A 21,272-nucleotide genomic window follows, 5' to 3' on the forward strand; every position below is an offset into this window, starting at 1 on the left:
GTCACAGTAGGATGCTTCAATTGTTGGATGATTAAAATTCATAGCTATAGGAAGATAAAATCTGTTGTGAGATAGACGTTTTTGTAATTTCTTGTCTTCACTCCTATGGAAACATCCTGTACTTACAAACTTTTACAGAAAATATGTAAAGTTAGGTACTTAGCTGCCAGACACAGTCCAAATACTTTGACTGAGATTGGGTAAATTGCATACATCTAGAGCAAAAGAAGCGGGTCTCAATTTGCAATTCATATCCTTAGCTTTGTAGGGGTAGCCCCCATCTGAGATGGCAAAAGTAGCAAAAATCACACAGTAACATTTCAGAAATGAGAAGGGTAGATAAGCTTTTTCAGTAGCAGCTCTTCAAAAACAGACCTTAAAGATAACACCAAGATTTTTTAAATTTACTGTATTGGATCATGCTGGTTTTTATAGGTACCTAACCTGAAGGGATTGTCTCAAAGCAGATGATAGAGAAAGTTATCTTAATATATATATACTGCTTCCATGTGTCAGTGTCACTATATGATGAAGTACATCATTTGTCTGCATACCTTCTGCAGTAATAGATAAGTGCTCTGAAAGAAGAGAGAGATAAATAAGAAGTTAAAAGTGACTCTCAACTCCTCTGATTTTCATCAGAATTTTTGTTCCTTTCCTGCTGTTTCTGGCTCCATTGTATCATCTCTTGTCAATAACTTAATACACATGTGCCTATAGCTATGTCACCTTGAGCAGAGATCCTGACAGATGCCTCGCAAGCTAAATGGGGCTGGATCTTGTTAATATTTAGAGGGGTGCTTTGCAAAGCCTTTAGGCAACCAGAATGTTGGATGAATCTTTATTCTCTCACCTACAAATTGAGTCTGTTTCAACATATTTGGACTTGATTTATTTTCCATGCTGTGCGTTTAGGAGCTATTTATTTTTTAGACCAACTAAGTAGTCTTTCCTAAGACAAATCTGTTATGTCTTGATTTAATTTAATTGATTGATTTTTGTTGGTTTTTGACTTCAGGCCTGTCTGGGCGAATGCCTGAGTGCAGCATGCAGTTGTGTTCTCCCATTTCACAAAAGATAGAACTGAGAGAGATCTATAAAAGGGACTGGGAAATACAGAAATGCTAAAGGACTTCCTATCTTTTCTAACTCCTCTTCAGCGGTGTAATTTAACTATAAGGCACAACTTTAAAGTATGGTATAGTTTTTACATTTAAAGAGGAAACTAATGAGCATGGGCACACAGGTTGTGCAAAGCAATGGCATTCCAAAACAAGCAAACAGGCTTTTTGAACCTTCCTAGTTTATTCTTTATTGCACTTCAAGGACAAAGAGACATTCATTGTCTTTGGAAGGAAATAGTTTGTCAAAGAGAACAGAGCTTTGCACAGAATATAATTAGACCATGAAAATCAGTGTCATAAGACCCTGTTCAGAAGAGAAACAAGGTTAAAAAAATAAAAATACATTTTTTCAGTTTCCTACTATGTTTGGCAAGATGAGCATTTAAATTTATATAGAGAGAATACAAGAAATTTTTCCTGATGGAAGTTGCACTATAAATGTCTATTTTCAGAGTTTTATGGTGCACTGCAGCTAAAATAAATAAATAAATAAATATGTCCAGAACAGATTTAATCTGTTCCAATATTTTTTTCTAAATGACATTCAGTGATCCAGAGAAAATTCTTTTCTCTGAAAGCTTTCTTTAGAAAGAAATTTCTATATACATGGTGAGAACTGTTCCTGAATGTGTCTTTCAAAATAAAAAGATCAAAATAATTTAATTAAGCATTTATTTATTTACATATTTATTTCAGTTGAACCATAAAAGGATTTAAAATTAATATGGTATTTACAGTCAATGTCATACATACAGTCAAAAACCAAGCTTTGGGGATCCTAAAGCATTTACATCAGAGATGAAGAATAAAATATATTTTAAGGTGAAAATGCCAGATTTTGGTTTTAGTACTTTGACAAAAGTTCATGTATTTTGAAATTTTACTTTTCAAATTATGAGCCACTAGTGTTGGAAGCAAATTGTAATAATTACAGGAGTCAGATGTATTTTTGCTAGTCACTAATTAAAGTACTCTTCAGATTTTCATGTATTTAGTAGTCTTAAGTACAGAACTACTGAACCATCTTTACTTCTTAGCTCTAGTGGAAGCAGCTGCAATTAGTATACTGAAATTTCTAAACAAATGCATCTTCCCCAATTAACGTGTTTCCAAGTACTTTTGCAGAAGATAATGAAGGGTGAAATCATGACAAAAGGCCCATTGAAGTCATTGGGACCAGAAGGTCACACCAAGTCAAGTGTGTAAAGAATTTATTTTTTTTTTTCCTGAGGAATAATTAACTGATTTTAATTAAAGAAAGTAACGTTTTAAAAAGCACTCAGATTTCTCAAGAATCCAGATTGTGTTTGAAGTAAGTTCTGTCTGGATCCCTGAGTTATTCGGTTACCTCTGAAAAGTTCACCTATTTTTACAGGTTAATAATCCTTGGACTCAAGAATACAAACATTTTAGGAAGAATCAAGTAGTTACATGTGTGTTTGTCTTTACTGCCTAAATTAAACCATGTACCTAGCAGAAACTGTCTGCAAGTCCCCACCTTCAACTTTCATGGGTTACCATCATATCTGGAAAACAGTGGGAGCATTGACATGAAAGTTCATTGTGTAGGGAGCTTTCATCTTGCAAGGAATTAACAAATTCAGCAGTGGGATTTGCCTGAAATACAACTTATCTCACCTTGATGTACCGTTACATCTGCAAATACCATCCATCACCTTGCAGACTAGGGATTGCTTATGTGTTGCTGGGGTCAGATACTTTGAGTAATACAGCTAGATCACTGCCAGATACTGATTTTATTGAAACCAGTGGTGATACAGTTCCAAGGAAACTGCAGAAAAACTCTTGCTTTTTTACATATCATGCTGTGGTTTGCATTTGTGCAGATATAGTTATATTCAGTAAGAGACACGGGAGTATTTCTGACATTTCTCTGTTGGCATTTGTCTGTTGGTATTTGACATTTGTGTGTGTATTCTTTGACATTTAAATTTCAGTGCAATACTTTCATCTATACTGTTGAAATAAAAGCTGCCATTCCACTGAATCACTGTCCAACAAACAATTGAATGGAAGGGAGTTGATAGCTCAGAGGAGTACTGTCCTATAGCTAACTGGTGTAGAAAACAGCATTGCAAGAATAAAGTGTTTTTTATGTTTCCTCCAGTGCTCCTTGTAATCCCAAGTGGACTCATCCTCAGAGGCTTTGAGCTAGACCTGTTGAAGTTTAGAGGACTGTCTTGGTGTTCCCACACTGTTTTTCTTACCGCATGTGGTCATTTGGAAACTGTACATTTTGCTCTGCCTCTCTATCCCCATTAGTGTAAACCCACCTCCAATGTATTTCCCTTGTCTTCTGGAGATGGTTTCTGTCATTGCCTCCATATGGAGACATGAGAGTATGTGCCAGGCTCTTGTCTATCTCCCTTGCTGCACCGCAGTGTCCTTGTCAGGGCTTTCTTTGCCTTCAGATCACCTAGGGATGCCTCAGAGCAAGGACCAAGCCAGGAGTATGCAGGAAAACAGATTACCTGGGAAGGGCAGCTGAGTAACCCCAGATGCTGTGAGGCTGTAGCATTCGTCTGGTAGGATTTCAGGGCTCTGCCCAAAAAGCTTTTCATTTAATGACCATAAGGAGAATGTCTTCTATATTTTAATCCAAGGGATATCTGTAGTGCAAAATATTTAATGTGAATGTAGGTGAAGGCAGCCTGTGGCCATAATGCCTAACAGATGTGGTGTTCCTCTCTGCTCTCCTAGTTCGAATGATGGGATATCATAACGCCCTGTGGCATTAATGCATGAAAGTTTTTATTTTACAGATTATTTAGGGTTACATGGAACATTTTATAGTTGTAATATTTGTTCAGAGATGGGAAAACTGTACTGCACTTTTTTGTTTTCATTCTAGTAAAATGATTGCTACACCTCACCTAATGTGAGAATATTTGATTACAGTAGTGGTATTGCCTTGTTTTCCAGCCTATCATTTTTTCTTACATTTGCATCAAGAAGCAACATACATTACAAGTGTATATTTGGCTTCCCTCTTGCAGAAGCGGCTGTCTCTTGTGCTACAGTTAAAACTTTTTTCTTTCATCTTTTATTCCCTTTTGCTTCATTAGTTACAAAGAGGAGTTAAGACAGCTCTGCTGACACCTGTTAACTAGCACTATTTAATAACCAAGAGCGGACACAGTATTTTTGTCTTGGTTAGCTACTTGAGGTAAATTACAGGTTCACCGGTTCCCTTTGTGATCATGATCAAAGGCAGAGCTCTGTAAAGTGATTTAAAAATGTATATATATCAGCACTTGGTACTTTAAGCTGTGATCTGTCTTAGCTGCTTCTAAAGGCTGATGTGCAGTTTATGATGTGACTGGAAGATACACCTGGAATTTACAGAGACATTGTTGAAGGTGTATTTTTTAGTGAGTTGAAAAGAATTTTTGCTGTGTCTGCCTCTAGCATTGATAGCAATGTTAGACCTGGCAAAGTACTAACATGATGCTTTCTTTAAAACAACTTTAAATACATAAACAGCCCGCTAAAAATGAGATAAAGAAGTAATTAAATACCATGGTGGATGGAGGCTGGCTGTTCTAGTCCGGTGCTTTACTTACTTCTTCTGAAGAGTATCATTTCCTTCCTTTATTTAGTGCTGTGCAATGGGTGAAGATACAGTGACTGATCCTTCCCATCCTGTTAGCTTCCAAAAATATTTTGTGAAATTTCAATTTAATCTAATTTGGCTAGAAAAGTTGGGAATTTGCATGTTACCACAGTGAAACTTGCATTAGTAAAGAACAGTGACTTACTTCAAAATGCACTTCTGTTTAGTTTAAGTCAATCTAAACAGACATCGCGCATATTAGACTTCTGAAGACTAAAGCAATGGAGATTGTATTCCTGAATTTGATAAGTTTAAAAAAATTCCCTGATTTGATTTTGAATAAAGCATATTCTTTTAAAATGTGAGACTGCAGAAAGAGACTGACTCAGAGTAATTTATAGCCTACCATCTGCAGAATCTGTTAGGTTTTGGACTCCGATGGGAAAAGAGATCTGAATCCTGGTGTTGGACAGTCCAGGTGCCTGCCCTGACCCCAGGCTGTTTGTCTGGACAATCAAGGATTTCAGTGTTCATAACAAAGAGTGAAGTAAAGAAGTTAGAAATGGATTCTGTGATGCAGTGGATGCAGCCAAAAGAATATGGAAAACCAAGGTTCAAGTCCTTCTAGTAGTCCTTTATTTATGCAGAGCAGCTAATATAGGATGTGTTATGAGCAACCCCATGAATTACTCACATTCACCTGGGACATCCACCAGGAATAAGGAGCCTGAGTCATATTTGTGGGCAAATTTAGCTAGCACACAAACTTTCAAACTCCAAATAAAAGCCTACAAAGCTAAGGCAAACCCAGCGTGATAGCAACATGGTATCCCACGTATTTCTTCTAAGAAGAAGGATAGTAAGCTATGTCTGCTGAGCTCATGTGCTCAAGCATTCAAAGGTTGAGGGACCTGTCATAAAAAGGAAAGCTGATTTTATGCTGTGTGAGTCAGGTAGTTGTCCAGGTTTCTCAGTTCTGAATAATGGTTGGTTAAGTGGCTAGTTAAAATGCATCTCAAGCAATTAAATTACAGGCTTATGCAGTTTTCAGCATGCAGATGCATGGCTTTAGCAGTGACGTTTATAGAGTTGTAGGAGTTTGAAGTCCCCCAAATCTTTCAAGCCTCCTAGTAACTGTAGAATTCTGAAATGAAGGTTTTGCTCCTGCACTGGGAAGAGTGGGAAAAAGATAAAATGCAGTGTGGCAGGAAGGGACAGTGCAATAGAACCCTGGGGAGAAGCATTGGTGTCAGACAAAAAATTCCCCTTGGGACCTTGGGGCTCTGTCGTATTTCTCTTGGCAGTTTTGGCAGGGATGAGTCCATCTCTATTTTGCTCAGAATTTCCATTCTTGTCAAAACTAATTTAAATGCTCTTACTGAAAGCTGCTTTTGGTGGATTGGGAGCTGCCTATTTTGAGTGATTGTTTTCATTAGAAAGAAACAAATATTTTGTATGCAATTTAAATTATATAGTTTTGTATTTTTTATTCATTTTTATTCATTAGGATAAGAGGTTTCATTTTACCCCCTTCCTGCTAATAATATAGTTTTCTTGGAAGCAAAGAAAAGGAAAAATATTTATCTCTTTCAAAGTTGTGGTTTTATTTTCCTTGAATATCTTGTTATGACAATGGACACTTGAAAAAGATCAGCCATAATAAATAAATAAGTAAAAGGTACTAATTGTATCTGTAACTCCTGTTTTCCATTGAAGCTGTTAGACAAATGCCTAACCACAAAGGCTCCACTGTGATTATTCCGTATTTCAACATTGGTGTAAGAGCATGGAGTGCCACAGAATTTCACTCATTTATTTTTTATCAGTAAGGATTTTTTTATTATTATTATTTTTGTCCTATGGTATTCTAAAGAGCAGAAGTGCTCTGAGTTGGTTTTTTGTTTGTTTGTTTAAATAATGAGCGTGGGAAAAACAATTTGGACTGAAACGTTTGTCAGGTTAATGTAGTGTATGGAACTTGATTTATATCCTTTACCATTAGACACTTTTCTTTTCCTCCATTTTGGGGTTCCACTCTTCCCTTTGCCCTGGTTACAGTTGGCCACAGGCTGACCAGACCAAGGGATTGTTTTGCCAAACTTTATGTCTGTAATTGGTAAGCATTTACAGTTTGATTTGTTGGGCACACTTTTGAAATACCCTTGCTATGGTTATATGGCTTTTTCTGCTGTGTAAGTAGCTGTGCGAGCCTCCTGGTGAACATGGATCTGCAAAAGTGGCTGGCAAGTTGTGGATTTTCGTCCTTAAATACTTCAGCTGAGCACATTAGCTTTGTAACTCACTTTAGAGATCTAAAGAGCTTGGAAACTTTGAAGTGCCTCCAAAGTGACATTTTAAGTAATGTCAGAAGGAACTATGTATATTTAAGAATGGACTTAATGCTTCATTGATGTCTCAGGCAGTAATGCTACTATGTGATTTTGCAAATCCTGTTAGGGACTTCTGCCCACTTTTAAGTGCTTCAAAAATGTTGTTCATCATCCTTAAAATTAGTAGGATAAAGCACTCAGCTTAACCTGAAGTTATTCACTTCAAGGTAAGGATTCCTAATGAAATATAGGTAAAATTCAGAATTAAAGCTTTCAGTGTTTGCCTTCAGCTCACAAGAGTAGATTTGGTTTTGACCAAAGCTATCACCTGATGGAAAATGAATTCATTTCATGGATACTTTTAATGGAAAAAAATCCCAGCCAACCCCAAATTTGTGCAGGATTTGCTGCTCTACCTGGATGCATACAAGCCTATGAGACCTGATGGGACTCATCCCAGGGTACTAAAAGAGTTGGCTAATGTAATGTCTTAATTATTTTTTAATGGTCTTAAGAATCTCAGGAAGTCCCTGTCAAGTGGAAGCTGGCAAACATTCCAGTTTTGAATAAGGGCGAGAAAGAAGACCCTGGTAATTACAGACCTGTCAGTCTCACTTCAGTGCCTGGTAAAATTAAGGAGATTATTCTAGGATTTATTGATAAACACCTGAAAGACAATGCAGTCATTGGTCACAGCCAGTGTAGGTTCATAAAGGAAAAGTCCCACTAAATGAACTTAATTTCCTTTAATGACAAAGTCGACCACCTAGTTGACCAAGGGAAGCCAGCTGATGTAATCTTTTTGGATTTCAGCAAAGCTTTTGAATCTGGTACTCATGGTATCCTTCTGGACAAAATGTCCAGCATACAGATAGACAAATACATAATATAATGGGGGAGCAATTGGGTGATGGGTTGAGCTCAAAAGGTAAACAGAGTTACCTCAGACTAGCAGCCAGTCGCTACTGAGGTTCCTCAGGCCTCCATTTTAGGGCAGTTCTCTTCAATGTTTTCATAAATGCTCTAGGTGCAGGACTTGAAAGTGTACTAAGTAAGTTTGCAGGCTTCACTATACTGGGAGCAGTGGTTGACTCCATTGAGGACAGAGAGATCTTCACAAATTAGAGGGCTGAGCAATCACCGTTGATATGAAGTTTAATAAGAGCAAGTGCTGGATTCTGCACCAGAGATGAGTCAAGCCTGGCTTTACATACAGTCTGGGGGACAAGAGGCTGGAGAGCAGCAGCCCTGTGGAAAGGGATCTGGCAATTCTTGTAGATGTCAAATTGCTCATTAGTAAACAGTGTGCCTTGGCAGCCGGGAGGGCCAACCATATCCTATGGTGCATCAGGCACAGCATCACAAGCCAGTCAAGGGAAAGGACTGTCCCTCTGTACTCTACACTGGTGCGACCTCACCTCAAGCACTGTGTGCAGTTTTGGGTGCCGCAGTATAAGAAAAACATAAAACTGTTAGAGAGTTCCCAAAGGAGGGCAACAAAGATGGTGAAGGGTCTAGAGGGGAAAGATGTATGAGGAGCAGCTGAGGTCCCTTGGTTTGCTCAGCCCGGAGCAGAGCAGGCTGAGGGGAGGCCTCATGGCGGCCTGCAGCTCCCTCACGAGGGGAGCGGAGGGGCAGGCGCTGAGCTCTGCTCTCTGGGGACAGTGACAGGACCCGAGGGAACGGCATGGAGCTGGGACAGGGGAGGGTCAGGCTGGGGGTTAGGGAAAGGGTCTGCACCCAGAGGGTGGTTGGGCACTGGGACAGGCTCCCCAGGGCAGTGGTCATGGCACCAAACCTGCTGGAGCTCAAGAAGCGTTTGGACAATGCTCTCAGAATATGTATGTACGTTTAACCCTGAAGTAATCCAAAAGAGGGGGTGTAGTTATTGATTTGTAAGGTGAAAGGGGTGACAAAAACTAGATCTTCGGCCACTTAAATATTTCCATCCATATCTGGATGTAAACTGCATATCCTATTCAAAAATTAATAGTAATTGGAAAACCATGTAGACAGGAGAAAAGGATGATAAAAAATTGAGCTACTTCTTTTAACAGGAGGCATGATGAGACAGTACTGGGAAATGGGTCATTTAGCTTTAGCTTTTCAGGGTGCTGGAGGGTGCCATTCAGATCTCTGAATTAAGAGCTCAGTGCACAGCCAGGGGAAGGCTAAGGTGTGTAAAGGTTATGATACAGATTGTAGGTGATAATATGTGGAAGTAGGTCTACAGAGATTTCACCTGATTTGATAAATTGTTAGGGTTTTTTGTTGTTTTGCTTTGCTTTTTTTTCCAAAAACATAAGCTGAGTTGACACAAGTAGGATGGCCTGCTGTGTCCTGCCAAGACAGAACCGTGTCTCCCCACAGTACTGAGCTGTTGCTAATTTGCACATTTTTGTGAGGGGTTTCTACTTGAAGGCTATGTTTTCTCACAGGCTGTTGAGCCTCTGTGGTATGTCTGAAAGGGCTGGCAGGCCCGTATTGATCAAAACTTTTCTGGTACAAGTTCTGAAGTAGGCAGATCGCTCTTCTTTCACAGTGAGATTTCTTTGTTCCAAGCTAACCTATTTATAGGAAAATATGAAAGCATGTCTTATTAGATGCTGAATGTTTGTGTACAGCAGAGATGAAAGCAAGTCTTTTTTTTTTGCTTGTTTGTTTGTGGAAAGACTATTTCATTTAACTTGATGGTGATGACATTTTCCTGATGGTAGTCAGTAGTATTCTCCTGCAGTGGGGTAAACAGTCCTGGTAAGCCCAATGACCTTTGCTTCTTTGGACAGAGAGTGTTTGGTGTCACTTTCTACTAAAGCAGGGAGAACTCAAAAGCAAACATTTAGTCCCTTTATTTCCCTCTCCACAGACTGTGGGATCTAGAGGAGCTAGCCAAGTCATAAGCTGATTGGGGAAACTGGTAACTGAATTAATTGAAAATGTATGTGGATTTCCAATGAGAGGACTGTTTGTATATCTATGTAATATCTACCACCCTCAATCTCTGCACCTTGGGAGTATATTTACAATGGGAAGGAATGTGAAAACATCCATGAGATTGCTGGAGGCTCCCAAATTCATCTATGGGACACAGTCATCTATAGGCAAGTGTCAGTACATTAGCAGAGAGTCAAGGGTCAGCAGTCCCTTGGTGAGTGGAGAGTGGTGCTTGCTAGGGAGAACAGCTCAAGTTGATGGGGGAGTCTCCCCTTTGGACTGGGCAAGAAAATGTAAATGCAGTGGTTAGCTAAGGAGAAGGAGGAGAAATGATGTGTCAAACTGTGGAAATTGTTTCTGCTGTTGTCAGCATAGCACAGCTGAAAGTACAGTAAATCTGTTTGTTGTGTTGTTTTTAAGACGCATAAGAAACTAATGGTGATATTTGAAAAGACAAAGAGAGGCATCCCAGTGATGTCAACTTAGATAATGTATCATTGTTTATATTGCATTTTAGTTTCCAGTTCATATACTTCAAAATATGGCAGAGTTTATCATGCATAAATCATCATTTGTAAAGTAGAAGTTTTGAATTACTTTTTTTCTAATCTACCAGAAGAATTTCAGAATTAGAAGCCATATTTTGTTGTTTTGACATTGCATTTATGCCATTCCTGAGATGTGTTTCCCATATTAATTATGGGAAATATTAACTATGTTTCCCATATTTCTGCAATTAAAAGAAACTTGTGATTTCCAGAGATAAGAAGTTACTTCTGTGTAATCGGAAAGGGCCTCCTCACTGAACCTTTTGAGTTCTTTTCAAATGATAAAGATGAGGATGATGAAACTTTCAGTAACTTCATAATATTTATAGTTCTTTCGTAGTGTTGAAAAATTGTTATGATCCAGCCTTAAAATCACAGTGCTTGGGTTTTTGCCCTTTCGGAAGTTATGATATAATGCCTTAAACAAAGAGTAAGTTACAATAAAAATTAATAATAAATACTCTTGTTATGGTGTATTACTACTTAAAAATGCACAGCAGAAGTAATAGAAAAAGAGTGATATGCATTGTCTCAAGTGCTTCACATATTCATCACAGTAATTAGAATGAATTTAACTTGATGTAACCTCTTTCTGAAAAAAATGTGTTTCAGGGAGGGAATATGTTTTAAGGAATACTGCAATATATGTCTGGGAGATGTGTCAGAAGATAACCTCAGGCTTACTTCCAATCCTACTTCACTGAGTTTCTCAAAACCTGTGAAACTTATTATGGACATTTCTATTTGAAGTGCAGTGGTGGGAAAAATATGTTTCTTGTATAAACAAGAAAGGACAGGGTGGTGTGCATTGTAAAAGAGTTTCTACTGAAATCTGAACTCGAAGTTTATTTCAGTAGTACATGTGAAAAAAATTTATGACAGCTTAAAAAAGCTCACTGAAATTTATTGAAAGTGATGATATTGAGGTAATGATGATGTTGAACTAGCAAACTGCTGTAACTAGTAAAGTTAGCATATTTGTAGACAGCAGAAACATACATAAACATAAGCGCATACATGAAATGGTACCTCCCTTTAAAAAAAAAAAAAAAAGGAAAAGAATATCAAACTCCTTTTGCAGTGGAGTTGTCCAACAATTCCATCTAGGAGAGCGATGAGCCAAAGCAAAACCAGAGATACAGAACAAAATAAATAGTTCAGTTGGAATGGACCTTCAAAGATAATCTAGTCCAACAGTCTGAGCACTTTGGGGCTAACCAAAAGTTAAAGCATGTTAACATCTCTTGAATGCAGATTAGGAGCCAAGACATGGCTAGAGCAAGAAATAATGGCTGTTACTGTGGCTGGGCGAGCATTGTTAAGGAGCCCCCACCTCTGAAGCAGAAATTCCGGTTATTCACTCTTTCATGAGTGATCCCAGTGTCATTGCAAATATTGCCACAGTTACCTGTTCTCTATTACTCCTACACCTGGCTCTCCTGTGATAATCATGCTACTCTTCAGATGTCTGATCTTTAGCTTGTACCTGCTTCGTTTGTTGACTCTTTGTACTTCTTCCATCTCATCTTTGCTTTCTCATTGTGTTCCTTAGAGCTCAGGTTTAGTTACACGTTCACTGCTTTTTCTTGATCCATGCTGAACCTAGCTGCTTCTGTGTCTTATTCTAGTCATGCACATAGTCTGAAATTCTGGATTTGTTCATTTTGTGGCACATTGTTTTGGTTTTATGTTTATTTTGAAAAATGCACTTGTACAATAATCATATTATACATATTATAACCCATAAAAATCTGATTTAAAGTATACATTTTAATGGAGTGTGTTAATAATGAGCATTAGTGCTTTACATTAACATTTTCATGAAATGTGCAGTTTGTATACACCTCTGCTTATTTTGTATCAAAACTTTATTGTTTTTAAAAATAATGTAATTATACTTTAAGGCCTCTGTTCTGGTGTTTTGCATCAGCTGAGTCTAGGATGTTTTAGTACACAAAGCATTAATATTTGGAATTAGTACTCTAGTACTCTTACCTCTACATTTACTAACTACTGACAAAATCTGTCATTTCCCTGATAATAAGAAAGTCTAAGATTTTCTTAGTTCATTTTAATTTGTGCATTATATTACTTGAGACGGGTATTTGAAATATAAACATACAAAATAAGAAAATAAATATTTTAGCTAGAATCTACTTAAATAACGTATTCATGATTAAACCACGGTCATCACTCACTGGAACTGTAGTATTTAATGCAATTTTGTTAAAATATTTATTAAATTCTAAAGGGGAGTATCAGTCCTAGTCATGACACAGCAAGTAAACAATTTTATAAACTCTTTTTCTCATATCGCTCCTTTCTTCATTAAGAATTATCTTCATCTTCTTCCTTTTCATGTTTGACCTTCCATAACCACCTTGCCCGGCAAATCCCTATCCTGGCCCATCCAAGTCTGCTGCTAGGGATATGGGTTTCTTACTGCTTCATTCAGCTTTTTACTCAAATTACAAGTTCTGCTTCTGAAGGTAGAAATTTGATGAGCATGCTTTGTCTTTCAATGTATCGTACAGTGAGGTTGCAAGACCCACAGCAATTTTGCATTAGCAAAGAATGATGTCTGGGCATGTTTATGTTTTGCTGAGATGCTGTAGGTGATGGTGTCAAATGCATGAAAGGTTTCACAGTGGAAGAAAAACCTGCACAGGAAATGTTATGTCCAAGCATTGGGTTAGGTTGATGCTCCAATTTGCTGTCATAGCAGTTTTGTTCACATAGCAGATTTTAGATGGTGATGCTACTTGATAGATCTAATTTTACGGAATTTATTCCAGAACAATGCTGCAACTTAAAAATAAAAAAATAAAAAAAAATGAAGTGCCACATGAGTGGATGTTAATTTCAGCAAGTCAGTTGTATAAGAAGGAACAGATAAGGTCAACTTCCTGTCTTACAATGATAGTGATATAAGGGAATGTTTTATCCAGAAGCCCAATCTACAGTGTTTTCATAGTCGGCTTGCCTGGTTGCTTGCAGAAAGATTTTAAAGTACAGATTTCTGGTAAGTGTGGTCAAATGTAAACTGTGTTTCCCCTAAATTTTGTAATCCATTTGATTACAAATTATATTTTGAAATAAATTTGAAATACTAGAGTAATTCACAGCTAGTTTGGTCTGTAGTAAAGTTACAATGAGTCTCTTGATGCACCTGACTGTGGATTGTTAAACTGATTTCTCTGTTTGGCCATGGGGCTTTTTGTACTTTGAATAGCGTGGAAGTTACTGTCTTCTTTTGCTACTAACTTTGTTGTTGAGGACCCGACACCCTGCTTGCTTTTAGCTTTTCTACTTACTATGTCTGCAGGAAAGCAAAGATGACAAGACCAACTAAGTGATGGATATCTTCCCACATGAGGATACAATCTTTGTCACTTTGTGACTGTAGGCCTCCAACAGATTGCATTAAACAGGGTTTGATGCACTGAATACAAATATTTTTAGCATCCTGATGTATTAAAGCAATTCTGTTCAGTCCAGAGGGAAGTGAATTGCACATCAAACTGGTTTCATGGCAAAGGTCTTCATGCTATTTTTTTTTATTATAATTATTTTGGGGGAGAAGAGGATAAACATGACAGGAAACTTGATAAAAAATTCTGATATTCATTTTATAACACCATACCCCACATTTATTACAGATCATTTCCTCCAAATTTTTATGAATAACCAGCTTTTCAATCCCAGTTATTTATGCCTTCTAAGTTTTATTAGACTCTTTTCTAGCAGCTTTGCAACATCCAAATTGTCAGTCCATTAGTCATTAGAAGCTGTTTTCTAGTTTGTTGTGCCACTTTAGCATATTGAGGCAAATCATTTCTACTAGGGAAAATGAAAACATCAATAAAGAAAATCAGAATGTTCTGACACCTTGCTGAAGAAATGTATTTTCCTCATCATTTTATTTTGTATTTTGCTCTTCTTTCTACTTGTCTTAAAAAGAGTGGAAATGTCCATATGGAAGTGTCTGGTCTAGTTAAACTCACTCAAAAAAAAAAAAAAAAAAAAAAAAAGACGTCAAACCACTCCAAACTTTCAAAGAACAAAAGAACATTGATAAAATGAAGCATATTTTCCTCTCTCCTTATTTTATCACTTATCTTTTACCATGTCTTTTCAAAAGTGGCATTTCAAGTACAGATGCATAATAATGCACCAGATACCTTTGGTATAAACGCCAACATCTTTCTGTAAGAGACGAAGTAAAAAGACAAAGTATTTTCCTATGGATTACCAATGTCCATTGAAATGTTAGGTGGTAAAACAGTAATCTTCACTTGGGTCTGAAAAAGATAAAGATAAAGATGTGTTTGAATGAACAGCTTTTGCCAGATGTATGTTTCAAACCATGGGGACAGCAGTAGAGTAGACTCAAAATTGCAAGAAGCCATTGACTGGAAGATGTTACAGTCCGTCAGAGACCACAAATAACAGAACTATGACAGATATTTTAAAGAAAGATTTTGATGGAGGACATTTTAAACTTTTCAACCTGGAAGTCCATGGATAACTTCAGGGAAAAAAAAAAAGCGGGGGGGAGGGAGGGAGGCATACTGACTTCTCATAAATAAATAAATAAATTTCATCCAATATAGAATAGCTGTTGTAATAAGATCATTAAGGTCTGTGAGCAGAAGCAGCCCTATAACTTGCCATTTGGGGTTTTGAAAGAAGAAAAATCCTGGAATAGAGCTTAGAGGTAAAGTCCCCATATTCTGGAGAGGTGACATAAAAATGAAAATAAAACTTTGTTGCTATGAACATGGCTGTAGAAGGCAAGCAACTCTTAATATTCTGCTTTGAAAAAAAATGGTATAAAGTACAATATATGTATATATATTTCATATAGATTCTTAGTTTTATTCTTAACCCCCCTTTTTTTCTTTTCCATTAACTCAGGGGTGAGAGGATGTAAGCTAAAAAAAATAAAGAAAGAAAAAAAAAAAAATACAGCATCCACATGAATGCTCCACAGATTTTAAAAGCAAAAATCTGCAGAGATTATTTGCTATCATGTTTGCTGTAAAGGTATATGGCTCTTGTATGGGATCTTCTAATAATCAGAGATATTTCACTGCCCTCTCTTGGTGAGAGTTAAAACTGGTCTCTCCAGTTTCGTAAACCTTAGCACAAGAGCAAAAAGGATTTTCATTTGATTCAAGTGTTATTTGCTAGGATACCATTGCAAGTGGGATACTGTGGATTAATAGGCATCCATAAACTTTTGATGGGTGTACTGTTTATTTCAGCTTGAAGTTTGTGAGTCAGTTCATTGCTTTGGTCTATGATGTGTGGACACATGCGTATAGGAATATCTATTTATTTGTGTGGTTTAATCTTATACAAACATCATGATAGTATGTCCTTTTCCATAAATGTGTACAAAAATTCAAGAAATATCTTAAGCAAAATCTGTGTGTTTCATGAGCAGTGAAAAAGCTAATGAAATTTTACTTGCTTGCTGGAATGATGACCTTGTCACTACTTTATTAAAACCTATCAATTTTAGACAGCTATTCCAAGTGCATATGTTAACTAGTAATCTCCCTCTACAATATGCAGAGGGAGGAACTGCTTTAGAAGGGAGTTCAAAGCTGTGAAAGGTATTTGGAGGTATTAGCTAGCTAAATGCAGGGTTTAGTTCCAAAATCTATCAATATCCTACCTCCTCCAAATGTCTGAAATGACCAAGTTTTGCAAGCTCCCTGAGTTACCCCTGGAGCGAAGCTTCTGCCTAATATTTGGGAGCACTGAGAAGTCATACACGGAGCCATAACCACGACTGATTTGCTAACCACACACTAGTAGGAAAAGTGTTGTGTAGCACACAACAAAAACATGAGCTTCAGTTCCTGTGCCATGATTAAATCTGATTAGATTAAATCAAGGACTGTAGTTAAGCTTTAGTCAATTCTGTGTTTCACTTCAAAGTAATCAAGCAAATTCTTCAGTGATGGCATTATTGGTTCAGAAGGGCTGTGAACAATTTATAAATGCAATGGATTTCGTCTAAATAGTTTGCAACTCCCAGAGGGATCTTTTTTGATCAAGGCTGTGTTCTGCCTTCTGTTCCAGGAGGTTTGTGTTATGGCAATGTTTATGAAGGGGTGAATGGACAGAAATAAACCAACACATTTCATCTTTTGCTGTTTGTTTTTTTTTTCAAGCCAAAGAAGTAAAAGAAAAGAAAAAAAATGTTATATGTCCAGAGCCACTCAAGCTGTTTGGAGTCCAGAAACTACTATTTTTTTTTTTTTTCTGAGAAATACTAAGACACAACTTGCTTATATTGGTAGCGCAGCAAAATTATTAATCTGTTTTTTCAGTTCAGTGACTTGTTCTGTGGAAACACAGATTTGGCTTTTTCCCCTGTCACAAGCTGCTTGGTTTGAAAGGGTGTAGACATGCAGTAGACATGTCAGCGTGAGAAAGTTTGAGCGAAGCCAAGAGTGCAGCAAATTCCAAAGGAAAGGCTGGCTGGAAGGTGAAACCTGATGGAAAGGCAAGGAGAGCCTGCAGATGCTCGTGGGCAGTAAACATGCAAATCCTCTCCCTCTAAAGTCACTACTGCCCTCCACATAAGGCTTTGTTACTATGCAGGATGTCTTCCAAGAAAAGTTTGCTCCGCAGATCACACAGCCCATTGTTTGCTGCTGTGTTTACGGTCTGTATCCTGTAGTGGTCCTCTCCAAGTACCTAGTGGGGAGCAGGCATTTCTGGCATGTGGCAGCATCAGCAGGTCTGACTTGATACCTTATGAAGGTCGTGCTTTATAAGAATTCTCTCAGCTCTCCAGCAGTTGAGCCAATCAATCTGTAAGGAGCTTCTGCAAATGTCACCTTGCAAACCGACTACACGCTTTGGCAGGAAATTAGAAGGAGCAAAAACAATTCAAGAACCAGGTTGAGAAATGGTTATTAATTTTTTTCTTGTGTGTCTTTGCTGAGAGGGGAAATGATCATATCTCTTTCAGCACAGCAGAAAGAGAGGAATCATGACACATTTTAAAAATTCAGTATATTTGATGCAGCAATCTTGGTACATGGTGTTGTGAAGTGCCTCAGGGCTGCCACGCAGTTCCCTGCCTTCTTTCCTGTGTAGCTGTTATTTTAACTCAATCTTGTGGGATATGTCCCATCCCCTATTGCATTTTTTAAGGAGACAGATTTGTGACTAGCTGGTATTCTCTACTGACTATTTCTTTAGTAGTAGAAAGGCCAACGTTTGAACTTGGAAATACAAATCTGGCTGGCTGGTGCGCTTCAAGCATGGTGCAGAATGGCAAAGCTCTGCTCCTCTCTTGTTTTAATTTCTGATATGATTAGGTGATAAAACAGCAAGGACATTTGCTTTCCTGTGCCCCTATTAATGTGGGAACAGAAAAGTTACGAGGAAGAAAAGCTGTTCTGTGAGAAGTATGGGAGGGGAAGGAAGGAGTATGGCAGCTTCCTGTGCTAGCTTTCTGTGTTTCTTTTGTTTTGTTTTTTTGCTATCCAAATGTTCCAAGCACACCTGGTCAGTGGGTCAGTGTGAAATGCCAAAATCAGGATGTGGATAACTCCTCTGCTCCCTGCTACAGTTTGGCACAGTTAAAAGATCACCATCCTGCTTTTACTAGTGACTTTCCAATAAGCTGGAAAACTAATCTGAAAGAAACATTTATTTTTAGTCTTTCATGGCCACTGCCTACAGACTTCTCTCTGTAATTCAACAAATGAAAAGAATTCTCAGTGCAGTTCCTGATTGTAATTTTAAGACTGAATATTTTTTTTCACGTGCGTATCTTATTTACGTAGGAATAATTACAGTGCCTTTAAATTGCACCTCTTTTAAGGCACAAAGCACTAGGAGGACCTAGGAGAGATGAGAGTTTTTTGGCAAACACTGCTTCATTTTATGATCATCCAGGTGCTCATCACTATGTATGCATGCATGTATGGGTGCAGGCATACACAAACAGGTGGCCTACGGTTTGCCTATAAATGGATAGGCTGTAGAGCTGTCTGTGTGAAAACAGATTGCCCGGAGTCAAATAAAGGATGCTCAGAAATCCCAGATGCCCCAAAGGTGAGGTGGAATTTTGCCTCCAGTTCTTTCTATCTTTCTAAAGCCTTGAGGCTCTTTCCTACCGTACATCATATATCTTTTGGGAATCTCTAATTCAGAGGGTGCCTGAGTTGCTGGGAGGGATTGCTTGCTGCAGAGCTCTGCAAAAGGCTCACAGGCTGATTGCGGGCAGCAGTGTGTATTATTGGGCTCTCTTTTTGTTTCTATTCCTATTCTTTCTTTTGAGCCCTCTTCGAATGGAAGGTCACCCCATCTCCTCTCTTCCCAAGTTCTGGTGGTAAATTAGAGGACTAGGTATTCAGAGCTTTGCCATCGCTTTATAGCAATAACGAATAGATTATGCCTGAGACAGTCACAGGAAATTGTGCCTGGGGGTTAACTTCTCTGATTAATAACTTCACAGGGAACCATTTCCCTTCTTGGTTTCTCTTTTCTTCTTAACCTCCAGCACTTTTGTCCTTCCTTTCTTGACTCAATACTTCTGTGTCATCAGTTTTTTCCTTCTTTTTGTCCCTCCCTAACGTGCTGATAGATAGATACGCTCAAGGAAGTTATCAAAGAGCATTTTTCTCTTGTTCTTCTGGATGAGTCGCTTACCTGACTTCTATCATTGTAATGTAAGTGTGTAATGAGCCAAGTGACTTGGATGGGGAATTAGAAGAGGGTCACTTGCCATTTATTTTTGGTTATGGGCTTAGATGGAGCAGTCCATTAGAGCTCCCATTGGTCCTGAAAACAGATTTATGAGAAGGAGATTGTTTTATCTTACGTTCTTATCTTATGTTGTTCTGTGGTCTCTGGTCACAATTGGATATCACTTGTGGTCATTTCCATTCTGTTTCAGATTTATGTTTTCAGCCGCATGGTGTTCATTAACGTTTACTCTTCCAATTTTGTCCCTGATGTTTGAGCATTAGTAAATTTGTTAGACTGAGAGCTGTTTATCTGTGGAATATTGGATTGATTTTTCTGTTGGCTTTAGTTATTCTTTGTGCTAGATCATCCTTGCTGTAAGCTGGTTTTAGTTTCCTTTAGCCTTGATAGAATTCTTCTTCACAAATGCATATATATTTTTTGCTGGAATGTTTCATTTCTTTTTTTTTTTTTTTTTCTTCCAGTAAGACTATCTGCAGAAAATTCACAAAAGCTTCTTGAGAACCTTAAGATACACTAAACTCCTTGTGTGTGTAAATTTTCATATATGTATTACTCATCAGGCTACTTTAAAAATGGCGTGGCAGAAAATGTACTAAATAAACTAAAAAAAATTAATTCGACATACTCTAAGTTCACATTTTTTCTTGTGGCAGGACATTAGTATAATTAATAAATCAGTAATAATTAAAAAAAATCAAGATGTTTTATGAAATGAAACGATCATATTCTGGGTAAAAGTGATTTTAGCTGTGTTTTGTGTGTGTAATGTAAATAAATACATATATGTTAATTTTATTTACATAATTATTCCTTGGAGAGGGAAATATAATCCCACACTGAAAGTATACTTGATGAAAACACTAGAAGCATGGAGAGCGTTTTTTCTTCTTTTTCATTTTTTTTTGTTCGTGGGTTTTTTTGTTTTTTTTTTTTGGCCTAGTATAGTGTTGGAATCTAAATTTCCAAAGGTAATGGGAGCTAAGAGTTTTAAGCCTCTCAGGATGAAAGAACAATTTAAATGTCCAATTAAAGATTTGAGCTCCAAACTTTAGCTGCACAAGTGGTCACACTTAAGGCGTTTTTACATTAGAGGCATTTAATCTATTTAACAAAAGGTTCAGAAGTGTATGGTCAATAAAGCTCCAAGGATGATTTATCCAAGAGAATTTTAAATATTATATATTCATTTATCATTTCTTGGTTAGTTTCCTGAATATTTTTCACCATAGAAATAAGTACCTGCTTAAAGACAAATGTGCTTTCTGTGTCCTGTGAATTTGAGCATCTAACTCACTATCACCAAGTATCTACAGATGCCTCACCCCTTGCTGTCTAACCTCCTTGAACCAAAGAGATAAGGAACCTAGGTGTGACTGAATCCACTTCCTAGTCCTAGAGTGGGTCAATGGTTTATGTTTAAAGGATTATATGCATTATACCTACCCTCTATGCTACTTTAAAATTATAAAGCGTGATCACAAAACAGCATTACAGTGCATTAGGGTGCTGTTACTTTCCCAGCCCACTAACCAGCTATCTGTAGTGATAAGGGTCCTCTCTTATCACTTAGGCAGAAGTAACCTTGGGAGGCATCACTGCCCAAGGGGAGGTCCTGGCGTGCAACCTGCTGTCATGTCAGAATTGCTCAAAGGGCTCTTGGGCTGCTCACTGCTTATGGGGTAAGGTGGTTGATTTATGGTCATATTTGCCTACAGATGATAATTTCTTCCAAATTTGACTCGAATCAGGTGTGTGTGTGGGGGGGGGGTACTGCATTGCTCAAATTAGTCCTTGGCTATTTGTCTTTGGACTCCCTCAAATTCAGGATGCAGCCATCACAAAATGGACAAATCTCCCACGACTGCCACTGGTTGTTATCTGCTTCTATCCAGATGCTGTAAGCCAGGTCTGTGAGGAATCACACCATCACAGGTGTGCAGAAATCGTGCTCAGTACATTTGTGGGAAACTCTCTGCTTGTTTCAGTTGCTTTGGGGATCGTGCCTCTCGTCATATGTTTC

General features: G+C 37.8%; 1 protein-coding gene across 5 annotated transcripts in view; it reads left to right on the forward strand.

Moving 5' to 3' along the window:
* GRID2 (glutamate ionotropic receptor delta type subunit 2) overlaps positions 1-21,272 on the forward strand; it is a 781,470-nt gene that overhangs the window by 575,627 nt on the left and 184,571 nt on the right. The gene's annotated exons all lie outside the window — the stretch shown is intronic.

The sequence above is a fragment of the Anas acuta genome, chromosome 4 (assembly GCF_963932015.1).
Source record: "Anas acuta chromosome 4, bAnaAcu1.1, whole genome shotgun sequence".
Taxonomy (NCBI): domain Eukaryota; kingdom Metazoa; phylum Chordata; class Aves; order Anseriformes; family Anatidae; genus Anas; species Anas acuta.